Genomic DNA, 26,757 nt, shown 5'->3' with positions numbered 1-26,757 from the left:
CAAATCTAGGATCAATATGTGGAATCTGTTAACAGATGCCATGTTCTCAGCATATTGGCAAGACTCACTTTTGAGGTTTCACCTGATACCCCCATTTTGGTTTTCGGCCAGGCATTCTAGGCAGTTAAAAATAACTAGACTTTTAATTTCCCAGATAACTTGTGAAATAGCGTTATTCTGGGGCATGGTTGCAAACTAGAGTTTGCTATGCTGGGATGAGGAATCTCAGGCCCTAGGACTGAATCCCAGTTTGTTCACCTGGTTCAAATCAGGGAGGGCATCATGTAATCCTCTAGAAACTTTTGGACAACAGCTCCTAGTGTCTTGGTCACTGTCTGTGCTGGGTAGACATGCTGGGATTTGCAATCAAACAGCATCTGGAGGGCCACATGATTCTCACCCATGGTTTCACTGGAAGTTAGGAGAGTTGAATTTGACTCACAAATGTTAGATTTGAGAGATGAGTTCGTATAAACATATCTCTTCCTATAATTGTATTGGTAGGGCTCTGGAAACGTTTGCCAATATCTGGTTGGGAATGTTAGATACATGTAGCTAAAGCTAGATATCAACAGAATACTTGTCAATCATTAATGGCCAGATGATTTTTAAAATTAATTCCAGAGTTGGGCATGTATGAAGCAAGCAGACAGAGCTATTATGGGTTGAGTCCATTGACAGCTCCTGCTGGGGGAGCTGCCTACATATTCATTTTAGGAATTAGCCACTCCTAAATGAAATAATTGTTTAAACAACAACAACAACAACATACTTCCTGTTAATGGAGTAGGTTCTACAGTGGAAATTCTTGGAATAGGTTGTTGGAACGGTCCATAAAACTGTCTGTTTTAGAAAGACAGATTTGGGTCCACAGCTGCTCTTTACTCTTCCATATTGCAGCCTCCCAAACCACTCTAAAGAGTTTGCAGTTGGGAAAATGAAGTGGAAAGGGACTATTGTGCCAGTTGAGTTCCACTCATACAACTCTGGATCTAAGCCATAATGTACTGATGTTGTTTTCACGTAATCCATCAAATGTACAGATGTCCAGGAAACCATCACTGAATCTGTGTGTATTTAGATTACTATTCTGTGGGTAATATTGTAAAAACATTCTTCATGTGGGTGCAAGACATTTTCTGGCATTTTATTTAGTACAGGACTATTGGTGACTTTATTAACATTGATGTAAACTGTCTTGATAATGGGGCTGGACTTTGACTGGGTGCAGATCGCCACCCTTTTAAGGACAATCTGTGTTGTGAACTCACAGAACAGTCTCGTTTGTTCCCACTTTATTCATTCTTTTGGGCATATAAGCAGGAAAGCCATGAAGGTGCAGTTACTCATAACTTATTATTGCATCCAAACTGGGAAACTATGGTCACTGGTTTCCATGTAAGACACGCGATAAGGCATAGTTTATGGTTGGCTTCTGAAGCCTAGCTTTTTTTGGAAACTGTTTTTTTTCATGCAGTGTTAGTTATGTTCACCAGAATATGAAATCTGATGTACATTGGATTTTGGAGATATCTTTCGTAGGCTAATGAAAAAGCACAAAATTAATTATGCTAGCTTTTGATGTACAGTGGCTCATTAATCAAGCAACAATGATGTAAAAAAATCATACAGGAGAAGAAAACTAATGTTGCAGTTTGCTTACTTGAGATGTTGTAGAGAAAGCAGACAGAAAGCATAAGCTCCACACCCCACCCCACCCCACCCTGACTGTGAAGTAACTGGGAACAAAACCAATAAAAGAAGGCAGTACTTCTGTTTGTAGGCACATAGTGCCTCTCTCCAAGATCTGGTTCTGTTTGGGGCCAAAGGCCTCTATATTGGCAGAGTGCAGTGAAGCCCTGTGCTATCAGGTCTGAAGATAAATATTGGTGTTTCAGCAGACAAAGCATAGTGGCATGCCAAATTAGATCATTTTGCCTTATGCTTCAAAATGTAGTCCCAATGCAAAATGACAATCCACTCTCTCCAGAATGGGATTTGTAGATACATCAGTATCTACAAATTTAAAAAAGTATCAGGAATAGCCATGTCGATTATAAAACAAAAGACAAAAGCCCAAGGATACATTATGGTGATACCTTTATTAGGCTAGCCAGAAGATGCAAAATTTGTTATACTAGCTTTTGGAGCCCACTGGCTTCTTTTGAACTTTATTTGTAGCCCACCCTTCCTTATAGGAACTCAGGACAGCTCTTATGAGAACATTTAACTGTAGTTAAACTACTTAAACATGTAGTGGGCCCTTGATCTGCTGGTGTTTGATTCTAGGACTCTCTGTGGATGTCAAAATCTGTGGATACTCACATCCCATTAAATACAATGAGATAGTATGAAATATGATGTCCCTTATATAAAATGGCAAAATCAAGGTTTGCCTTTTGGAATTTATGTATTTTTAAAATATTTTCAAGCCATGGATTTTTTATCCATGGATGTGGAGGGCCAACTGTAATTTCAATATTCAAGTGTAACAAGAAGCTTGTAAACATGGCTCCTTAACTTGTTTCTTTACACAGCCAAAAAGTTTGTGTTTTGGTATGCAAGCCTTCTGCATATCCTTGCTATGTCAGAAAACATTTAGCTCCAGTATGGCTTATGAAATTGATAGTTTATTTTTCATTAATGTTATATTTTATAAACCTATGATTGAGTTAAAAATTACACAGGCCAAGCTCCAAGTAGAGGTCTTTTTCATCACTTAAAAATAATACATTATCCTAATAAAATTTTCCAACCATAAATTCTGTGACAAAATTCAATTTAAAAAATTATATAACTTAAGGGGTAAGGAAAGCCCAACTAATCAACTAAAGACTGACTAATCAACTACAGAACCCTCCCTAGAACCCTCCCTAGAAGCCAAAATGACTAGCTTGAGACTGTTACACTTTGGCTATAGTCATGAGAAGACATGACTCACTAGAAAAGACAATAATGCTTGGTAATATACAACAACAACAACAACAATAATAATTTTTATTTCTATCTTCCCGCCTCTCCCAATGGATCGAAGCGGGATCACAGCAAGGTTAAAATTACAAGGCAGTAGGAAAACAGGAAGACCTATTACAGATGGATAGATTCAGTCAAGGAAGCTACCGTCCTAAATCTGCAAGACCTCTGAGGAGGGTTGTTGATGACAGGGTGACCTGGAGGTCTGTAATTTATAGGGTCACCATAAGTTGAAGTTGATTTGGTGGCAGCTAACAACAACAAAGCAAATTGCCAGATAGAAGCTGTCAGAACCAGCAAACTCTGATCTCAGTGTTCAGACAAAGAGTCTTGGTATAATGAACAAACAAAATACTTTTATTGCGGACGTTGAACAGAAGTTGCCAGGAAAGTGTTTAGGTTAGAACTAAAGAGTATCACCACCCCAGCATAATATTAAACCTCAAACTACCCACCTCTACCCCCCTGTTATTTGGCGCACAAACTTTATTCCCAAAGCAAAGCACTAATGGTTCCCTTATCACCCATCTGGCCTCCTGCATAGCGTTCCTTAGCTCTTGCCTTCTACTTCAGCAAAAACCTTCTTCTGCATTCTTAGCCTTTCATAGAAGAATAGGCACCATTTCCAGCCCCATACGTCCTACACAATACATACCTCTGCCTAGCCCCCCATCACAACATACTTCCAGTTCCATCATACCATTCCCAATTTCCAGTATTTATGCAACATAGGATCAATACAAACATCCTTCCCAATAGAACATCAGCATGGCAGAACCAAAACTGTGGCTTCTGACAGAAGCTCAATAATTTTTCTAAGCTAACAGACCAAAAGGGGGAAAACACAATGAAGATTCTTCTGGATGCTCTCTCTTCTCTTTTGGAATTCTCTTCTCTTTTGGAATTCAGTCCACATATTTTGTACCAACTTTTAAAATATTAACTTTCAATTTGAATAAAGATCAGTGTAGTGTTAGAATTGGATTAGGCCCAGAATGATCCACGAATCTTAGTTATATTGTGTAGTGTGAACTTGTGAAGTCTGAGAGAGATCTGCTAATTCATGGCTTTTCTCATTGCCTAGCATTAAATAGATATTTTTCAGAATGCTTTGGGAATTATTGACTTCCTAGAATAGAACTCTCATCTAAAAGGATAATATCATTGTGTCAATCAATTTGCTGCCTATGAAACCAAGCAGTTATGAATGAAACATGTTTAGCTTTAGCAGGCATTACCTATAAACTTGTAATGAATTTATTTTTTGTTAGAAAAACCTCTCCTCATCTATGTTGTGCAGATATATGAATTCATCAACATTGCAACATTAAAACGAGAGAAAGAAATTGTTCTCTTACACTGATATACAGTCAGCCCTCCGTACCCATGGATTCTTTATCCACAGATTCAAACATACATGGCATGCAAATATTCAAAAAGGGGCACCATTTTACTATTCATTGTATTTAATGGGACTTGAACATCCATAGATTTTAGTATTCATGGGGGGAGGGGGGTGGAAACAAACCTCTGCAGATACTAAGGATCCACTGTATTTCGGAGAGTAATTTCCACTAATGTCTAATGAGGCTACAATCCTGTAACACTCAACCCCCACAAAACACTGTTGTGTGAAATGTACATGCATAGCATTGGGCTCTAATCATAGAATCATAGAGTTGGAAGAGACCGCAAAGGCCATCCAGTCCAACCCCCTGCCATACAGGAAATCTCAGTCAAAGCATCCCTGACAGATGGCCATCCAGCCTCTCTTTAAAGACCTCCAAGGAGGGAGGTTCTACTATACTCCGAGGGAGTGTGTTCCACAATCGAACAGCCCTTACTGTCAGGAAGTTCCTCCTAATGTTGAGGTGGAATCTCTTTTCCTGGAGCTTGCATCCATTGCTCCAGGTCCTAGTCTCTGGAGCTGCAGAAAACAAGCTAGCTCCCTCCTCAGTGTGACATCCCTTCAAATATTTAAACAGGGCTAACATATCACCTCTTAACCTTCTCTTCTCCAGGCTAAACATCCCCAGCTCCGTAAGTCGTTCCTCATAGGGCATGGTTTCCAGACCTTTCAACATTTTAGTCGCCCTCCTTTGGACATGCTCCAGTTTCTCAATATCCTTTTTGAATTGTGGTGCCCAGAACTGGACACAATATTCCAGGTGGGGTGTGACCAGAGCAGAATATAGTGGCACTATTACTTCCCTATACTTCTATTGATGTAGCCTAAAATCACATTGGCCTTGTTAGCTGCCGCATCGTACTGTTGACTCATGTTCAATTTGTGGTCTATCCCTTTCACATGTAGTCTTGTTCAGCCAGGTGTCCCCCATCCTATATCTGTTCATTTCATTTTTCCGCCCTAAGTGCAGTACCTTACATTCCTCTGTGTTGAATTTCATTTTGTTAGCTTTGGCCCAGCTTTCTAGTCTATTCAGGTCATTTTGAATCTTGATCCTGTCCTCTGGGGTATTAGCTGCTCCCCGTAGTTTGGTGTCATCTGCAAATTTGATAAGTATGCCCCCAATTTTGTCCTCCAAGTCATTGATAAAGATGTTGAATAGCACTGGGCCCAGGACAGAGCCCTGTGGGACCCCACTGGTCACTTCTCTCCAAGATGAAAAGGAGCCGTTGTTGAGCACTCTTTGGCTTCAGCCAGTCAACCAATTACAAATCCATGTAACAGTTACTTTGTCTAGCCCACATTTTACAAGCTTGTTTGCAAGAATGTCATGGGGAACCCTGTAAAAGGCCTTACTGAAATCTAGATATACTATATCCACAACATTCCCTTCATCTACCAAGCTGGTAATTTTATCAAAAAAAGAGATTAGGTTTGTCTGGCATGACTTCTTTCTCTGAAACCCGTGTTGACTTTTTGTGATTATGACATTGCTTTCTAGATGTTCACAGACTCTCTGTTTAATGATCTGTTCTGGAATCTTTCCTGGTATAGATGTCAGACTAACTAGACGATAATTGTTGGGATCCTCTTTTTTCCCCCTTTTGAAGAAGGGGACAACGTTTGCTGTCCTCCAGTCTGCTGGGATTTCTCCTGTTTTCCAGTTCTAAAATTATTGCCAATGGCTCCGATATTATATTAGCCAGTTCTTTTAATATTATTGGATGTAGTTCGTCTGGTCCTGGAGACTTATATTCATTTAGATCAACATGTATTCCTGTACTATCTCCTTACTTATTCTGTGCTGAAATTCCCCTATTCTGTCCTCTGCTCCATTTTCCTCAGTTTGAGCACCCTTTTCCTTTTCTGAGAAGACTGAAGCAAAGGTGTTGAGTAATTTTGCCTTTTCTCTGTCCTCTGTTAGCATTTTGCGGTCTTCTCCATGCAGTGGCCCTACTGTTTCTTTCTTCCTTTTGCTGCGGACATATCCAAAAAAGCCCTTTTTGTTGTTCTTAACCTCTCTAGCAAGCCTGAGTTCATTCTGCTCTTTAGCTTTTCTGACTTAACTGCTACACATGCTAGCTATTTGTTTGAATTTCTGTTTGGTGATTTCCCCATTTTTCCATTTCTTATACATGTTCTGTTTAAAACTTAGCTCAGTTGAAAGTTCCTTAGTCATCAATCCTGGTTTCTTGAGACATCTCCCATTTTTCTTTATCATTGGAACTGTTTGAAATTGTGCCTTCAGTATCTTCCTTTTAAAAAGCTCCCATCCGTCTTGAACTCCCTTCTCATGTTATTTGGAAGCATATAATGTATAATCCTGGATAGCAGAATTTGTGTCATTTTAATTGTATTTTTTAAAATAAGATGTTGCCTTTGTGTATTGTATTAAATACTCTAACTGTTTAGAATGGAGAGGAGACCCAAAATACATGTTTGTATAAAAAAATAAGCACATATGTTATGTGCTACATGTAATTCAATTTTTTTTTAAAAAAATCTTGAGTTTGGAAATCAGATTTCTTACCAAAAGTGACTTGAAAATGAGAAGTAGCTACAAAATGCAAAATTAGACACATTTAATTATACAGAGTACAGAACAATAGATGTACTATGTATGAAGTGGGGAAAATGTGGGATTAAGGATCATTTCTGAATCAAAGGGTGACATTACCATAAAATAGATGGAACTAAGATGAAAATATGCAGGCCCTGGAAAGTACAGTGCAGAGTAACATTGATCTAAGTGATAGACACAGGCCAGCCACCAAGCTAATGGTAAATATTAATAAACGGGCAAGTTATTGAGCAGCAAAGAAATTCTTAAAGCAGGGATGGATGGTGCAAATCTATGCCGGCTTACTCACAAATAAATCCCCTTGTGTTCTCTGGTAATTACATTTACCTTTTGTTGACCTTCCTTGCTGGGTTGATCTGGTACATTCTGGGCTGGGCTTCAAAGAAATTAATGGAGTAACAGAGATTTCTTCCTTACCAAATGTGGACAACTATAGCTTTGTTGCCTAAGCCAACGGGCTGTGTGTATTTTAGTGACTTTGAATTGTTAGTATCAGAAATGAATAACAGTCTAATCCTCTGCAGAGTAAGACATGCCTGAATCAACCGAAAAACCACAAGGTAACAAAAGCTGTAAAATAAACAAAGCAGTGGATTGTACAACAACTGGTTAAGAATCCAAGTAAAGAGACAGACAGAAAAATTGAACTGTTCTCTGTATCACTTTTATTCAATTGGAAAGTTCTGCTACAGTGAATATACTTAATTTTCTCAGTGAAACCAATTAGTCTTATTCTCAGCAGTTTGCGGGGAATTCTTGTGCCCAGCAGCCCAGAAGAAGTCTCATGTTGCTGTGTAAATGTTCTACAGGGTAATTAGACAGCTGGGTTATGTCTTGGGTGATCGCAGTCGTCAGCCAGGATGTTCAGTGCCTCTGCTTGGCATATGCATACTCTCCCTATTCTTCTCTTTGGAGCTCCTCCTTCCTTTCCCACAATTAAGTGGGTGAAAAGCAGCAGCACACTTTCCCAGCCTTTGGAAGAGATGAAAAGAAACTTCTAATGTCTGGTATATATGCATACATTACAATATGATCTGTCTATTTTTTTTAGTGTGTATACCGTATATACTCATATATAAGTTGAGGACAGATTTTTGGGTCCAAAATTATGGCTTTTGATATGACCCATAGATAAGTTGAGGATAAAACTTAAGGGGATGTAACAAAGGATGTAAAGAATGGAACAGAGTGAAACAGTGCCAAACAACTTACAAAATTCAAGCAGACATCATTTTTGAGCTCACACTAAAGGCTGGATGGATGAGAGAGTAGAGGGGAATCAGTGCTTCCAAGACAGATTAAGCTCTTGCCTTTCATCAGGGGCTGGTTCCTTTTTGGGGGGTAAGATTTAGAGTATGGTACTTACATTGACCCATGGATAAGTTGACTCAGGTTTTTACGGTTAAATTTTTAACTCAAATTTCTAGATTTATACATGAGTATACACATGTAGGAAGTTAGCGTATTCGTGTATGTTTGTGGCTGTTAAATATGTGTATGTTTGCTGTTCCCATGCTATTGTGTGCATTTTTTAATGTTTTATCATTGTTAAGTGCCCCTAAAAAGCATTCTTTTCACTTGCTACAGTTGTGTATATAGGAAGGCACCTTAATGGATTAAGGTATGTGATGTGTATAGCTACAGTGTAGCTATTAGGTTGATTTTTATAAGTAATATCATCACTTGAGGGAAATGGGAAGAAGGTCATTATAACTTTTATTACTATTTCAGTACTTGAGCTTTGAGAGGAAATATATTTTATTCATTTACTCAGTATAAACTTGGCAAGGTATTTAAGAGATTAGGGATAATTTAAAGTGAAGTAATTTGGAAAATAATCCATGCTTTAAGTAATTTTAAAGTCTTTTAAAGGGATTTTATTGATTGCACCCCACCTTAAGATTTGACAATATAGGGTAGATTAAAGTTACTTGAATAATTAACAGTAGGTCTTTACCTCTCTTAAGCACTTGCTCCGACTATAAACATACCAGCTAAAGCAAATTCTTCCCCCATGACATGAATATTATAAAGCTCATATTGAAAAATTCACTCTGAGCCATGAGAGATCTTGGGTACATAGAACTGGGCAAGTCACCAACAGAGTTGCCAGATGAAATAAGGAACAGGGCTTCTGGTCCTTTAGTAGTTATGTAGAAGAGGGAATTTCAGTATGTCTTGATTGCCATGCAAGCAATACCTGCTGAAATTTCCTCTTCTATACAGATACTAAACAGAAAGGAGTTCTTATTTCACCTGGCAACCATAGACCAAGCACCACAGATTTATATTATCTAGAAATAACTCATAGTCCAGAAATATTCCTGTTCTTTAAATGGAAGCAAGGTAGAGTGAGCCATCATTTTGAAATACACTTGCTGTCCCCAGGCTACAGCCATGTCTCATGCAAGAAATGAATGAGATAGTTCCTACCCTGTAGCAAACTGTGATCATAAACATATATTCTTAGAAATCATCAGGATGTAATGAAAATATGATCATAATGTAACTCATGATAACACAACAGTAGTACCAAGAGGTGTTTAAAAAAAACAAAAAAACTAGAATAATTAAAAATAGATATGAAGGGTCAGCTGGATCCGGTGGGCAGCCAGAACAGTGCTGTTCCCTGTGGCATTCAGTGTTTGAAATTGCTGTTTTAACTGTTTCAAAACTGGATTCTAGGATAGTTTTTAGACTGCTGAACTATGGTCTGTCATGGTCTGTTATGATTATGGTTGCACTTCTACCTGGGTCATGCAGAGATTGTGAAGGAAGTAAGGCAAAGTCATGATCTTTGTTGTTGGGAGTAGACAGCTGCTGGTTCCAAGTAGCCTATTTCTCTACAACCTGGATTCTTGGGGATGAGAGGTTCAGAGTGCCAGGTGCCTGGGAAGGCTGCCTTGGACAGTTTTATTCTTTTCCCAAGGGAAATAATTTTGCTTTGCTCCCTTACATTTGCTGTGCACTACATTTTTCATTTCATTACATTTTTCATCCTGCTGCTGTTACTTTGTAACACAGTTACTTTGGCATAGGCGTGCAACAGGATTCTGGTCATTGTATTTCTGTTTAAATTATAGTAATTCATTTCAGAATTTGCATTTCTCAATAAAAATTGCATCTTTCTTTTGTCCCCCCCTTTTTGTTGTTGTTGTTGATCTGTAAGTGGGTACTTTAGACACACTGGAAAGTAAAAATTGTTTGTAGGCTGTAGCTGGTAAAGAGATATAACATTTTTACATTTATGCCATGATGACTTGTAATCTTGGTGCTCATTTGCCCAGGAGGGTTTGAGGTTTCCACTTTTTCTGCTATCATACAATGCCAGACTTGCTCTTCAGCTCTCTCTGTTTTCCCCTCTTGCTGGTTCACAAGCTGATAGGGATTTGCATAGACTGAAATCAGCACAGTTGCTTGCCTGTAGGGCATCGGGCCCAGAGTAATGGTGGATTTCTGCAGCTGCTAGCTTACAACACAATGGCTCATGTGTACCTGCTGCAAAACCCATGTATACCTGCAGGAAACAATCTTGGATTTGTATATGTCTAGTTCCCCCTATATAGAACGCTGTGTATGATTGAATACATGTATACATAGGATAGAATCACAGAAGCATAGAGTTTGAAGAGGCCACAAGGGCATCCAACGCAACTACTTGTCATGCAGGAATACACAATTGAAGCGCTCACAATAGATGGCCATCTAGCCTTCATTAAAAAAATCCCAAAGAAGGAGGCTCCACCACACTTGGAGGCAGCATGTTCCACTGTTGAACAGCTTTTAATGTCAGAAGGTTCTCCCTAATATTTAGGTGGAATCTCTTTTCCAGTAGTTTGAATCTATTGTTCTGTGTCCTCTGGCCCAGCAGAAAACAAGCTTGCTTGATCCTCAATGAGACATGCTTTCAAATATTTAAACATGGCCATCATATCAACCTCTCTTCCCCACAGTAAACATATACCCAGCTCCCTAAGCCACTCCTCACTGAATGTAGTTTGCTGCTTGTCAATATCCTCCTTGAATTGTGGTACCCAGAACTGGATACAGCATGGTACTATTATTGCCCTTGATCTAGACACTACACTCCTATTAATGCAACCTAGAATTGCATTGGTTTTTTATGCTGGTTCATCACACTGTTGGCTCATGTTCAACTTGTAGTCTACTAATACTCTGAGATCCTTTTCACATGTACTGCTGTCAAGCCAGGTGTCACCCATATGACAGTATATAAATGTATTCTCCCTGTCAAAATTCATTTTGTTAGTTTTGGCCCAGTTCTCTAATCTGCTAAAGTCATTTTGAATTCTGATCCTGTGTTCTGGGGTATTAATTACCCCATCTAATTTGGTGTCATCTGCAAATTTGATAAGCTCACTCTCTCTTCCATCATCCAAGTCATTGATAAAGAGGTTGAATAGCACTGGGCCCAGAACAGAACCCCATGGCACCCAGTGAGTCACGTCTCTCCAGCATGAAGAGTTATTGATGGATTCAGCTAGTCAACCCTTTGGATTCAGCTAGTCAACCAATTTTAAATCCATCTAAAAGTGGCATTGTGTAGCCCACATTGTACTATCTTGTTTGTAAGGTTATCATGGGAGACCTTGTCAGATGCCTTGCTGAAATCAAGGAATGCTACATCTACAAAACTTGTAACTCTATCAAAAGAGAGAAAGAGATGAGATTAGTCTGGAATAACTTGGTTTTGAGAAACCCCTGCTGACTTTTAGTGATCATGGCATTCATTTCTAAGTACTTACCAGCTCTTTAATAATCTGTTCTAGAATATTTCCTGTTTTGATATCCTGTTTTGATATCCTGTTTTGATATTCTGTTTTGATATCAAGCTGACCAGATTGTTTGGGTCCTCTCTCACCCCTGCTTTTGAAGATGGGGACAACATTTGTTCTCCTCCAGTCTGCGGAGACTTCTCTTGTTCTCCATGAATTCTCAAAGATTATTGCCAGTGGTCCTGATGTTTCTTCTCCCAGTTCTTTTAATATTCTTGTTTGTAATTAATCTGACTCTGGAGATTTTGAATTCATGTAGAGTATCCAGGTACTACCTCTTTATTCCATTTCATCAGCTGCATCATTTGCTCCATTTTCCCCTGGTTGAACACTGTTTTCTTTTTGGGAGAAGACTGAGGCAAAGAAGGTATTGAGTAGTTCTGCCTTTTTACTGTTCCCCATTAGCATTTGGCCATCTATTCCATGCTGTGGCTCTGCCACTTCCTTGTTCTTCCTTCTTCTATGGACATAAGCAAACAAAACTTTTAGAAGTTGTTTTTAACCACTTCAACAAGCCTGAGCTCGTTCTGTGCTTTAACTTTTCTGACTTTCTCCCTGTATAGTGGGCACACTATACAACTACATCTTTCCTTTCTGAATGTGTGGTCATCTGTTCTGGGAAGATATCATCCATGTCCCCAGTCTGGCTTGGAGGTCTATAGTAGACCCCCGCAATAACCTGTTTTTCTTTCGTTTAATTTTTATTTATATGCTCTCAACCTGGCCTCTAGGATTTGAGTCATGGATCTCTTTACAAGGTAAACATCATGGACATATAACAGCACTCCTCCTCCTTTCCTGCTACACAATTAATGTGCTAACTTTTGAATAAAAAATTGGATGAATTATATATCAAGATGTACATGCATGACACTGTGAACTACGTCTAAATTTCCCGAGCATTAGATATATTCCTGAAAATACTTGGCAACTTCCACTGACATCCTCCTCCTCACTTCTGACACATTTACCTTTGAAGAGCTAGCAGGTGAAAAGTGTTGAGGGCTTTATATTAGTACAACGTTTTAAGCGTTTGCCTGAGAATTTTTGAAATCTTGGTTGGTTTCCATACAGTAAGAATTCCCTTTTAGCAATCTCACTCAATTGCTCTTGTCTGAGTATTCATTTTGTTTTATTGAAATTCCCATAGGCTGTTTGCCTTTTGAAGACTCCATCAGACTCAGCATCTCTAGTAGCACATTTAATGTTACAAAACATTATTTTCTCCAGGTTAATGTTTTAGACTGGGTTATTTTAATGAGCACATGCCTGCCCAAAGAACTTCCAGGTGCTGCAAGAAAGAATGATATCATAGGTTGGGCTAGCCATAGCAAGCTAAGTTAAATATATCTAGAAGCTAAGCAGGGTAAGCACTGGTTAGTCAGGGATGGGAGACTGCCAATGAATACCAGGTGCTATAGTTTATATTTCAGAGGATGGAACTGGCAAAAGCAACTCTGTGTATCCAATGCCAGAGAAAACCCTATGAAATTCATGAGGTTGTCATAAGTGGACAGGCAGCTTGAAGGCACATAGGTCTAATCTGCAGTGCAGAAATAATGCAGTTTGGCACTGCTTTAACTGCCAAGGCTCAATGCTATGAAATTCTGGGATTTGTAGTTTTGTGAGCTAGCCTTCTCTGTCAGAGAGCTCTGGTGTCACAACAAACTACAGAGCCCAAGATTCCATAAGATGGAGCCATGGCAGTTAAAACGGTATCAAATTGCATTATTTCTGCTGCGAAGATTAGACCATACATACAGAAAAAATATGTTTGCATTGGACACCCAAGAAAATTATGGATTTCTGTATATGCCCATGCATCGTGGCAATCATACATCATTATTTGGAATGCAGTTCTCTCCCAGTCTCTCTCTCTCTCTCTCTCTCTCTCTCTCTCTTTGGCTGTAGAAAATATTATTTTCAAAAATATATGGAATTATAGTTTTATTTTGGCTTGTTGAACATCAAGTTGGATCACTTTAAACAAAAATTCAGAGTGAACATAGCTCATAACTTTGAGCTATTCAAACAGTGCTTGATTTTGTATCAACTTTCACAGTCCTGGAATTTGACTTGAAGATATTCTTCTAAGAACACAGTTTCTGAGAAAAGTCTATCCTGATGTTAATGACAGGAGGACAGAGAAAGTTCATAGAAAAGTGATTCTAAAGCACAAGAGTTTGGTTCCTTATCCTTTTAATTTATTTTCTGTGGATTCACATAAGGATGAGTTATTTTCCTATCTGACCTGGCCAGCATGCCTTTTGCCAAACAATTCCACAATATACAAATAATGTGTCCTGCTGTCACCTTCACTGCACTACCTAGCATCTCTAATTCATGTCCACTTTTTGTGAATAAATATGAAGTGCTGAGATGTTGTTGTGAAAGAAGACTAGCTAAGAGGGGAAAAGTAGAAGAGGTGAACTTTGTTTTTTCCAAGAAAAGGGGGAAGGAGTGGGGAAAGGCAATAGCTGACAGCAGAAGTTACTGCAAGCAAAAGTCATTTGCAAGGAGATAAGCAGATGTTGGGCAGACAGACAAACAGCAGTTAAATAGCCAGAGAAGTCACAAGATGGGAAGTGGTGGAGAGAAGGGAGGGGTGGCAGACAATAATGGTTACATGCTTTTTGATAATACATTACTCCCTAAGTGAGTAGGAGAGGTATATCCAATTCTGTAAAGTGATTTAGAAAGTCTCCAGGGGAGAGGAGTCTACAAAGCAATCGATTTTTAAAAAAATACAGCTGTAGGTATCACAAGCCACAGGGGGATATTTATGTTGTTAAAGCTTGGCAGCAATTCACTAGGTGGGGCAGCTCCATTTTGTATGATAAATAAGGTTCTTTGTTTTGAGAAGGAGGAAATAATGGAAAGGAGAGGGAAAAATATGCTACCATATCCCATAGACACTCTGCATATGATGGAATGGGAACCTTAACCTCTGGCACTTCCCATTTTTTCCTGTGAAATATCAGAGATGATAAACATAACAAAATTGATCTGCTGTGATGATCGGTATTGTGATCAAAAGGATAAACTGATTACCAGTTCAGTGATCAAGAAAAACATTTCACAAGGACTGCCCCCATATGTACTCTTTTAATGTGTGAGCTTATTAGTTTAGAATAGATACTTAGATTTCACCCTATAGCATTTGCATCATTTTTTGGATATTTCTTCTGTGGTGTACCCTAGAGACTTAATGCATTATAAAAGTAAGACAAGAGGCAATGATAGAAGTAATTTTCTGCTTATCTCCTCACATGATGTTAGGACTTCCCTTTTTCTTAAAGAGGAGATGGTCATACAAGCATGCCTTTTGCCAAACGGATTTTTCCAGTGCAACAGAAGGCATGCTTTTACAATTGTCTTTCTCTGGAATAGAATGGAAGTGTTTGGAGGGCATGCAGAGAAGTAAAAAGAAAGCCAGTTCTATTGCACTGCCTCTTGTCTCATTTTTGTAATGCAATAAGGCTCCTAGCCTCTCGGGTTTTCTTGGCTTCATATTTTATAACCCAGATGTAATGATTAAATGGCTAGGAATATTGTCCTAGGACAGAGGACCTCATTGAATATCTGTGAGATACAATCCAATTGTGATCCATTAAGGCAGAATTGGGTTTTGAAAGGATGGAATTGAGATGCAAAAGTGTCTGCTTATACACTAAGACCTCCCTGTGGGTGCCTTGTAATTTTGTTAATTTGTTTAATCGCTGTGCAAAAAAATCATAATGTGCAAGCTTACACAAAAAACTTTGTAGATTGCCCCATACTGTATCTCATTTCCTCCAATTATTTGCATGTTTCTAGATGAGAAATGGGACATTACTGTCTTTGGCATATAACCTGCAAGTCCAAGGAAGTACACATAAAAAGCACAGTTTTCTATTGTGTGCACAAAATTTGGATCTTGGTTTTTATTAAAAGGGGGAAAAAGTTCATAGCCTTTATGACTGGGATGAATGTTTTTAAAATGGTTTGATCCTTCTCATCATTAGCAGAATATATTCTTGCAGATAGTACATACAGATGGCTCTATTATCCTAATGGCCAAAAAAAGCCTTTCAAGAACCTGTACTGCAGAGTTTCCTTAACTCAGGCCAGCACAACTGGGCAATAGGTAGGGGCCAAAATTAAAATAAGCTAAACTTATTAATTCCTTCCTCCACCTCCTCTGCCTGGTCCTCCCCTCAGGTGAAAGCTAAGAAGCAGGGGAGCTCTTCCTGTCTTTCTCCTCCTCCACCCGTGCTTCTCCTTGGGAGAAAGCTGAGCAGTGGAGGAGCCTAGCAGGGCCACTATCACCTGGCCTTCTCCTCAGGACAAAGCAAGGCAGTGGAGGAGCCTTGCAGGGCAAGCATTTGCCCGTCTTCTTTCTCCACCAGCTGGTCTTCTCTTTGGGAGAAAGCCAGGCAGTGGAGGAGACTTGCAGGGTGAGTGTTCAGCTTTCCTCCTCCTCCTGTATGACCCTCTCCTCAAGAGAAGGCCAAGTGGCGAAGGAGCCTTTTAAGTCATTCCACATCCCAGTGGGCCACCCCAAAAACTTTGTCGGGACATATGTTGTGCAGGCCTGCCTTGACTGAATAGAAACCATCACATGATGTAATAGATGCAGATAGTTTTCTCTTTGCTCCAAGAAAGCATGTAAAATGAGAATGGAGCCTTTCCCTCTTTCTATATATGAGCACCTCAGCTAGAAAGATCAGCATGAATTCTTTTGCACCCAGCACATGTAGAGACTATCTTCAGGGAACAGATTATAATGCATTTACTGAATCTGAGGAAAGTAAGAAATTTTAAAGGCTGCAGGGCAATATACACTTGCTCTTCAGTCTGCCAAATTTACACTAAACAACTTGCAGCTGTTTGCCTCCTCCTCCAGCAATCCATAGATAAAACAGTCCTGAGAGATGATCATCCAACCTCTGTTTAAAAATATCCAAAGAAAGAAAGTCCACTTTGAGGCAGTCTAGTGCCCTGCTGATCAGCTTCTACCGTGAGGAAGTTTTTCCTAGTATTTAGACAGAAACTCTTTTCTTGGAATTTGAATCCTGTGGTTGCTGTCCTATTTTCTGGAATACCAGAACGCTGGCTTTTCCAGCCCTTCACATATTTAAAGGTAGCTGTCATGTCACCTCTCTATCTTCTTTTCTCCATGCTAAACCTCCACAGCTTTCTAAACCAGGGTTGGGGGTAATGAATTTGGGGTAACTCCTTGTCCTACTCCAGAGTAAGATTTTTTTTTAATGTTACTCCTTTTTCTACTACTGTAAAAACTTCTTACTCCTACTCCCCAGCCCTGGGCAAAAGCCCCGGTTGCTTTGCAAAGCTGGTGTGTGTGTGTGTATGTAAGTGTCTCTCTTTGCCTCCTAGTCTTTTCCCCAATGCAATGTAATAATTTTTTTTTTGTGTTTGCATGTACAATAATAGGAATAAGGAGTAACAAATATATTTTGTTATTCCTTATTTCTATTCCTACTCCTGTAAAAAAACTTATTTCTTTACTTCTTACTCCTACTCCCCAGCCCTGGTCTAAACTGTTCCACATATGGCTTGCTTTCCTGATACTTTACTATCTTGGTCACCCTGCTCTGGACATAGTCCAGCTTGTCAATATCCATCTGGCCTGTGTACTCAGAACTATACAACTTATTCCACCTGTATTCCAAAGCAGAATACAGTGGTATAGTTGACCCTTTTTATCCACAGATTCAAGCATCCATGGCTTGAAAATATTCCAAAAAAGTATAAATTTGAAATAGCAAACCTTGATTTTTCCATTTTATGTAAGGGACATCATTTCACTATGTCATTGTATTTAATGGGACTTGAGCATCCACAGATTTTGTTATCCACAGGTAGTCCTGGAACCAAACCTCAATGGATAACAAGGGTCCACTGTATTATGATTTTTCTCAGTCTGGACATTATACTCCTGTTGATATAGCTTAGCATTGCATTGGCTTTTTGGTTACCAAACTGTTGATTCATGTTTAACCTGTGGCCTAGTGAGACCCCCTATATTTTTCCCGTGTCCAGTTATCAAGCCAGATATTGCCCATCCTATAATTGTATAATTACTTTTTCCTGCTTAAATATAGTCCCTTAATACTATAATTCCTTTTTCCTGCTAGCTCTACCCTCACCCTCAACCAAGTCATTGATTCATTTCTTTTAGCAGAAGCCTGCCTCATTAAATGCTCGAGTGGAGCACATGGCCCAGCTCACAATAGGACACACAAACAAGTCTCCAAACAACTCAGCTTATCAGCTTACCTTACTTTGTTTCTTCCTACATTCTAATGCAAAATGCCTTATGCCTATTATCTGAGCTATTGCGACAGTCATGGTTACTCCTGGAACACTACATTCCTGATTGCACTTGGTGCAGTATAACAGGTGCATACTTCCTTTTTTTTCTGTCAACAGTAGTTAAGAACCCTCTGCATCTTTTGTTGGCAGAATAGCTAGATTCATATGTCATGGTAAATCAGGCCTACCATGAATGAACAAATGGGTGAGTGTATGCTTCTGAGTCCCTATAAATTTTTCTCCGTGCTCGTTGGAACAGCTGAAACAGGCCACGAACTCTACATCTGTTGTTGGTTTAGTGTTATGTCCAAATTAGGAACTCTGGTTTATCCTGTCCTAACAAACCACAGTTTTAAGCCAGGATTTGTTTTGGAGTTTTGATTTTGTTTTATTAGAAGATCAAAAATCCAGAGCTCCATATCTGTAAATCATGTCAAATGAATTGTGATCTTGTTTCTCTTCTGCTATATGTAGAAGGTAATTGGAGGCAACTGATAAGCATAAACTAGTGTACTTACTCTCACACAATAAACTAAAATGTTTAAAAAAACACATTATGGCACCTCATGATGCTTGAAGATACCAAGTAGCATACCATGTACTCTAGGATGTATATCCTCTTATGGCTAGTGTTTAAAAGGAGGGAAATGCTGTCCTTACTCCCTCTGTGCCACTAACAAAGCACTAGAATAAGTAATTTCAATTCTTTTAGTTATGATAGTATTAGTAAAATTGTCATTATAAAGACAGCTTTGAAATACATGGATTGTTCTAATTAAGAGTTCATTTTAACAATAATCCTTTATATGTAAGCTTTTTCCAGAAACTCTTTGAATGGCAAAATTATCAGAGGTGCAGTGATATTTTGTGCTTTCTATAATGTGTAGGGGAAATTACTGAGAGAAAGCAAAATACTGCTGTGAATAGCCATCATTCCAACTTTCATCTCCTCTTGCATGTACACTTTCTGTCTCCTACTAATCAGCTTTTCTCCATAATGATGGCTGATTCCTGGCCCCACTTTACTAGGGGTCATCATTAAAGTTTTCTGCTGTAGAATCATAGAATAAATTCTGTATGTAGGGATGCTCTTGTAACATATGCTTTATACAGAATAAGAAGAGGAAGACTCAGTGCTTTAGCACATGGACCAAGTTCTAGTGTGCAGCTGTGATTAAGCAAACTTAAAGAGAACCCACTTTAAAGTGTATGGCTAGAGTTTAATCTGCAGTGCAGAAATAATGCAGTTTGACACACTTTAACTGCCATGGCTCAGTGCTGTGAATTGTGGGATTTGTAGTTTTAAGATATTTAGCCTTCTGTGTCAGAAAGCTCTGGTATCACAACAAACTATAAATCCCAGAATTCCATAGGATGGAGCCATGGCAGTTAAAGTAGTGTCAAACTGCATCATTTCTGGAGGGCAGATTAAACCTAGGAGATACAACCCTCATGATATACCAGAATTTCCATGTAAGGGAATGACTGAGACTACTGTTAGATTTTCTGGGATGGGGGGGGGGGCAGTTTTGCATGCTCCATGTCGCTCAGGCATAGTCCTTGTCCATAGCATAAGGGTATCTTGATATATTATGATGGTGGACATTCTGCTGGATGAAAAAATTGGCTCACAGCAGCTTTGACCATTCCTCCTCTTGTTATTCACAACTGCTGTTGGCGTTTTCCCTTGTTATTCACAAATTTCCTGTTCCAGCTGTTCCCTGGCTGCATGCACATAAGGCTGCTAGCAGCATACATGTAAGGGTCTCAGGAGTTTGGAGTTGATTCAGACCACACAGCATGGCTGAGAATGTTCCAAATTGGTTCCTTTGAGTTTTGAGGCTGGCCAGAAATGAACGCAGCCTCCACAGATATCTGTACAACTTGGTCCACAGCAGGAGCATCACAAAAGTTCAGTGCCAAGAATGTGTAAGCAATAACACTAGGGCTTTTCTACATGATTTGGGAAGGCCAGCATGGTATAGTGATGTGAATGTTGAACTAGAACACCAGGGTTTGAATCCTGACACAGCCATGAAATCTCACTGGGTAACCTTGGGCAGGCCACCCTCTCTCACCCTCAGATGATGGCAATGGCAAACCCTCTCTGAAGAAATTTGCCAAGAAAACCTATGATAGTGTTGCCTTAGGAAACAACTTGAAGGCACACAAAACAACAAGAATGCAATTTGGAAAGCTGTGCCACTGCTTTTTAAAATCCATAATGTGATGCTTTTGCCAGACTAATCCTTCTTCAGTACTGCAGTGTGCCATCTTTGGCTCTTTGGTGGTGGGTAAGTAAGCTTGGCGGCAGGAGAATAGCCTTGCTGCAGTATGGGTATCCTTAGGCCCTTTCACACTACACAGCTACATTTACATGAATCCATTATATCTGCCATCACAACATCTTTATGGAAACCTGAGATTTGCAGTTTAGGAAAGGGTACTTAGAATTATCAGACAGAGAAGTCTAGTACTTTACCAAACTACTAAGCCCAGGAGTCCATAGGATGGTGTTACAGCAGTTAAAATGGAAGCGTAGTGTTATAAATATGCAATGTAAAAAGGGCTCTTGTCTGGATCTGGCATGGAATTATGGCAGTAGTCCCACTATTTCTACAAGAAGTAGCCTGATCTGAAAAAAATAAAATAAAATTGGAGGACTGATTGGCATCCTTGAGGTTTTTTAATTCCTGTACTTTAAACTCTCCACATTACTGGCTGTTCATAATATTTTTATCTCATCCTTCTTTCACTGAGCTGCGATTGTATGTATGGCTTCCCTCCTACTTCTTGTACTACCTGCCTTGAATCCCATTGAGAAAGGCAGACTCTAAATCCTTGAAATAAATAGAAATAAATATCTCCATAACAGCACTGTGAGGTATATTAGGCTGAGAATTAATTATTTATCCCATTCCAATTGATATGCTACTATTGTACAGACACCAGGGTATAACACACATCTATAGTAATTGTATAGGAGTGGCCTGACAAATACACTAGATTTCCTTTTCAATGCTTATTGACTCCAAAGACTAGAGCCCAATTTTCTCATTTGTTTTGAGGCCTGTAAATCCTGTTCCCTTAGGGTTGTCATTTTATGCATTGCAAAAAGATTTACTTTCACCCCCCAAAAAGTAAAAAAAGGAGATGCACATTTGCATTGAATTTGCCTTTGTTGATTTATATGTGTACACATTTAGAATTTCTGTAGTTTAAATTTCACAGAAGGGATGAATTACTGACGTTTAAATTTCTCCAGGCTATTTTTGAGCCACTCAAAAGCACCCAATCCTTGGTTATTTGGGCTCTAGGAGAGGCCTATGTTTTTTTAAAAAAGAGAGATCAAATTTCACTTCCTTTTTTAAAAAAGGCCTCTACTGGACCTGGAAGGAGGGAAGCATGGCAAAACCATTCCCCACGGATTGTATGGGGCCATTTTTAGTAAACATTTTTTTAGTACCATTAAAAAAATAGGTTGAAACATGGATCTTAGTGGGCAGAATATGTCCTTCAAGATCCAGTATAATATGCATACATTGCCTGGATGGAATGAATTAAATATCCATTCACCTGGACTTCAAAGGATGTGAGTGTAAAATCTATCCCTTCATCCGTTTTCAACAGGATTTACTGTAATTTCAGTTTGGGGTTGTAGTGGTGAATTCTGGTGCTAAAAAGAAAAGAACAAGAAAGATGAGGGTTTCATCTTCATGAGGGTTTTTGCTAATATTAGTGACCCCTGTAAACACCCAGAAGAGTTTAGGGGGATTCTGATTATGGGGGTGAGGTGAGTAAAAAGCCAAAATCCTAAAAGCAGAATTCATTCAGCGTTCTCACTTACAAAGATTTTCTTTTGGCAAGCATTTTGAAAAACCTGTTTTGACACCTGAGGGCTCTAAGGGGGCTCCAAACATGATTGAAATGCCCTCCACATATCCCTAGAGATCATTTTGCTGTATTCTGTAGCCTTGGGCACCTTCTTTGGGGCTGCATGTGGCCTGCCCTTTGCCCCCTCATGCTACAGATTTTCCCTGTCAATATGGAGGAGAAGAATGGAGGAAACAGGCTTGACTATGCATCTCCAGTTTCCTTTGGGCAGTTTGAAAACAAAAGATATAAATAAAGGAATAGAAAATATTCACACAAAGTTAGACATGGGTGAAAGAAGTTATGTCACTGATACTAATTGAACCAAGCAACAGAAACAGACACTCTTGGAAAGTTGCTGAAATTTGTGCAATGTATGTGTGTTATGCTAAAAACTGATAATATGCAAAACTCAAGTCAGAATTATGAAATTAGTCATTCCAAGCTATGTAAATAAAATCCAGAAGAGGTAATGGGATTTCCAGAGTTTCAGACAAGACTAAGAGCAGTAGACAGAACAGCTGATCTCCAGTTGTGAGTATAAATATCTTATGAATGGCCAGTCAGGACTCGTTTTACTAAGAAGCCATTACTTAAGACCATTATGGGTTGCTAAAGCCAATGTCAAAATTGTTATCTAAAACAATCGTTACAGTTGGAGTCTCTACTAAATTAAACATTTGAAGATTGGTTCTTACATGTGTCTTTCCCCCTAAAAATTAATAAAGAAAGAAAGAAAGAAAAGTTGACAGTTTTCAACCACATTCATGGACCTGAAACATAGTCTTTTTCATTTTATGATTCCAGAATGCAGTGTGTGCAACATTTCCCCTTTCTTAGCCTAGTTAATGTTATGGACTTTCTTTTTAGGGTGCATCTACAATGTAGAAATAACTGCCATAGCTCCATCCTACAGAATCCTGGGATTTGTAGTTTTGTGAGGCACCAGCACTCTTTGGCAGAGAAGGCTAAAGACCTTGTCGAATCCCAGGATTCCATTGGATGGAGCTACACCACTTAGAGTGGTCAAACTGCATTGTTTTTACAGTTTAGAAGCACTTGAAAAGTTGCTGGACTTTTTCATAGTTCACATCTATTTCTTCATATCTTTTTTTTTTTTTTTTAGTGTTGAAGGACTGAAATCTACGGCTTCTGTATGCTAGTAGAAGGAAAATATTGCTTATGAGGCAGTTTGTGGGCAGGTAGCTGCCCATAGATTAACCCAGTGGTTCTCAACCTTTCTATCCTTGTGATGCCCTTTACATCTACATGAAGACATTGCACACGTGCGCGCGCGCACACACACACACAGAGCATTCAACATAGTATATGAATAAAGTAATATTGTTTATTTAGTGTGCATATTTTCATTTGTACATTCATGTATATTTATGAATATACATTAATATATTCATGCAACAGTGTCTCATCCCAAGAACTGGAGCAGTGATGGGACAGGTGGGGGAAGAAGAAGCTGTGGCTCAGGATGGGCCCTGCCAGAGGCCATGATCCAGTGAGCGTCTCGGCTCTTTTCCTCCTCTTCCCTCAGGCAGAGGTAGCTGTTCCAAACACCTTCCTCACATTTCTCTTTCCCTGCAGGACAGAAAAAGATTGGGAAGAGGAAGATTAGAAGAAACAGGAGAGGGATCAGGGCTTCCAAGTCTTGCACCCTCCCACCAATCAACTCTCAACCCCTCTCTCAGTCCTGTCCCACAATTTGAGAACCACTGATTTAGCCTACAGACTTTCCTTTGAGGATATAGCTGTTCATGTTACAAAGCAAAGAACTTGCTCATTTCTGAGGCTCACGCTGAATGGGTTGCTAGAAACCATTTAGTCATCCATTAGAAAGCATTCAGCTTAGAATCATTACTTTTTTGAACTTCAACTCCCATAGGATGTTTCTGATTTGAACAACCGTTTGCAAATGCACAAGTACAGAAAGGAGATATTTAAAAAACAAATGGGATCTTTTCTATTTATGGTATCCTGTAGATCTGCTGTGGCTTTCATAGGACAAGCAGCCACATGTACTTGTACTGCTGTAGTAATTCTGGTATTCTATTCTTGACAACAACAATAACAACAATAGGATTTATTTATATCCCACCCAAACACTAGGAATCCGGTCATCTTACAATAGTAGGCATAATACAAAGCAATAGCACTAGACAAGGATCCCTTTGCTTAAAATCCACAGATGGTATTGTTAGACAACACACTGATTGAAAGTAAATGAGATACCTGAAAGTACTTAGATAGTTAAACTGCTTTGGAGGTTTTCCTTTTCTGAAGGATTGAGGTTTGCTTTAGGGGACTGTTCGGTTTTAAAGGATACAGTTACTGCATAAAGATAAAATGTTTCATACTTTACCATTTCATTACTGTTTCATGCCATGGAGGATCTACATAAATTTAACATAAGCATGGCAATGAGGAAATCGAAATAGTAAGAGTTCTCATACCTTGGATCAAACATTGATCAGAACGGAGACTGCACTCAAGAAATCAGAATACGACTAGGAATAGGGAGGGCAGCAATGAAAGAATGAGCAAACATTCTAAAGAGTAAAGCTATACAACTGAGCGTAAAAGTTAGAATTGTACAAGCCATTGTATTCCCTATTACCATGTATGGATGTGAGAGCTGAACTATAAAGAAAGCAGATAAGAAGAACATCAATTCATTTGAGATGTGGTGCTGGAGAAGAGTGCTGAGGATAAAGTGGACAGCCAAAAAGACAAACAAGTGGGTCCTTGAACAGATCAAACTGGGAGCCGAGATGAGAATGTCATACTTGGGCTACATCATGAGAAGGCACAAATGATTGGAAAAGACAATAATGCAAGGAAAGGTGGAGAGCAGTAGAAAGAGAGGAAGACGACATGCTAAATGGTTGGACTTTATTAAGGAGGTCACAGACATAAATTTACAGCAACAAAACAGAGCAGGGGATTTTGGAGATGTCACATCCACAGGGTTGACAGGAGTTGAGATCGATTTGAAGGTGGTTAACAACACAAACAACAAATTTCATTGGATTGGTCTGGTTTTGCTTCTTAAAAATACGCTCAGGTTCATTATATTGTGACAGCCAACATGGTGTAGCGGTTTGAGTGTTTGATTAGGAGTCTTGGAGATCTGGGCTGAAATTCCTGCTTGGGCATGTAAATCCACTGGGTAGTGTTGGATAAGTCACACTCTCTCAACCTCAGAAGAAATTGGAAATTGGAAATTACTTGAATACACGTAACAACACCTCTAATCTGGCATCTGTAGTTGCCTAATTTCAGGTTCATTTTAATTATTAATATTTTCTTAATTTTATTTGATTTCTGATAAACCTTGCAGCTAAACTGATGTGAGATAATACCTACTGCACTGAAAAGTTATTATGTACCAATAAAGAGGCAGACTGCTTATTTGTTGCTCTGCTAGCATAAAATTGACTTAAAATCTGTTTTAAATGAGTTATTGAATAAAGTGAGCTGCTGTTGTATTTGGACAGTTGAGGGTTATGTGCTTAAAACTAGAGCAGTGATTTTTGAGACACTTAAGGGCCAGCGAGAAATTGTCTCTGGTTTGCGTTAGAAGCAAAGGAAGTACATAGTAACATTTTGTTGCTGTGATGTTGTTCAAGGGAGCAGATCTATGATAATCCAGGTTCTTTTCTGTTACAACTTTATGTGTGTGTGTGTTTTTCAGCAATATGGAAAAACAATTATTTGCTAAAAGTTTCCAGTTTCCATGTATTCAAAGCAGTTTATGGTTATTCCTTCCAGTGTTTATGATAACCATCTCTACAGTACTGTTGCTATGCATGACTAGAAAATGTCATGCTTTTTTGACACTTGTTAAGAGGGGGATATTTTCAGAAGACACAGCTGATGGGGAAAAAACTAATCTGCATTCACAAAAATCCCCTAAGGGGAATATTTGGGATATGCTGCACTCCAAGGCTTACTTCTGTCTCAGATAGCAACTCATATCCCACAAGTGAAACTTTGATAAAGTATGTGGATGTGGCAGATGGGATGGATAGTACAGTGGTGAGAACAATAAGAAGCTAAACATGATCATAGAAGCATTGCTCTTATGTGCACCCAAAGGCTTAGATTTGTGTAAAGTTTTTAAAAATTGTGTGTAGATAGATCAAACAACTAGTTGCTCTAAACCCAAGCATCTGTCTTGTCTTTTATATTATATGGATGCTTTTGTTCTGTGGAGAAGTATGAATTGTTGAGTACTAGCAAAACCCTGCAGTTGACTGCAGCTGGAATGAAAGGGGAAAAAGAAAGGACTTGCATGACAAAGAAGCACAACTGAGTGGGCCGGGCTGGGGAAGGCATATGTTAGTGACTCTTGTGGCACATTCCAGTTCTTGAAACACACAGCAATAGCAGTAGATACAGTGAGAACTGACCTGATGGTTGACTCTCCCCATCAAAATTGAGGAGTGGGAGGAGAAAATGTATTTAGCAGCCTTTATGGTTGTTCCAGATTGATAAGTATGGCAAATCTAGCAAAAGAGAGTATCCTTTAGAATTCTCAAGATTGGTATCTCAAGGAAGATAAAGCTTGGCACCATATTAGCAGTAGCACCATTACCACTTATTTGTGTATCTGGCCTACATTAGATTATCAGTCTAGTTACTGTAATATATTTTAGATGGAGCTACCCTTGAACGTGTTATAGAAATTTCAGTTAGTTCAGAAGGTGGCTACCTGCTTGACAGGTATGAGCCAGATTATTTTTTGGCTTCCAGTTTGTTTTAGGATCAATTCAAAAAGCACTCAACTACCTCGATCT

At 39.0% G+C, this 26,757-nt stretch overlaps 1 protein-coding gene across 2 annotated transcripts in view; it reads left to right on the top strand.

Moving 5' to 3' along the window:
- Nucleotides 1-26,757, top strand: part of FAM53B (family with sequence similarity 53 member B) — a 160,919-nt gene that overhangs the window by 11,482 nt on the left and 122,680 nt on the right. The window lies entirely within an intron of this gene.

Source organism: Sceloporus occidentalis, unplaced genomic scaffold (assembly GCF_023333645.1).
Source record: "Sceloporus occidentalis isolate IW3139 unplaced genomic scaffold, rSceOcc1.0.p SCAF_2, whole genome shotgun sequence".
Classification (NCBI taxonomy): domain Eukaryota; kingdom Metazoa; phylum Chordata; class Lepidosauria; order Squamata; family Phrynosomatidae; genus Sceloporus; species Sceloporus occidentalis.
This window is presented reverse-complemented; position numbering and strand designations above follow the sequence as displayed.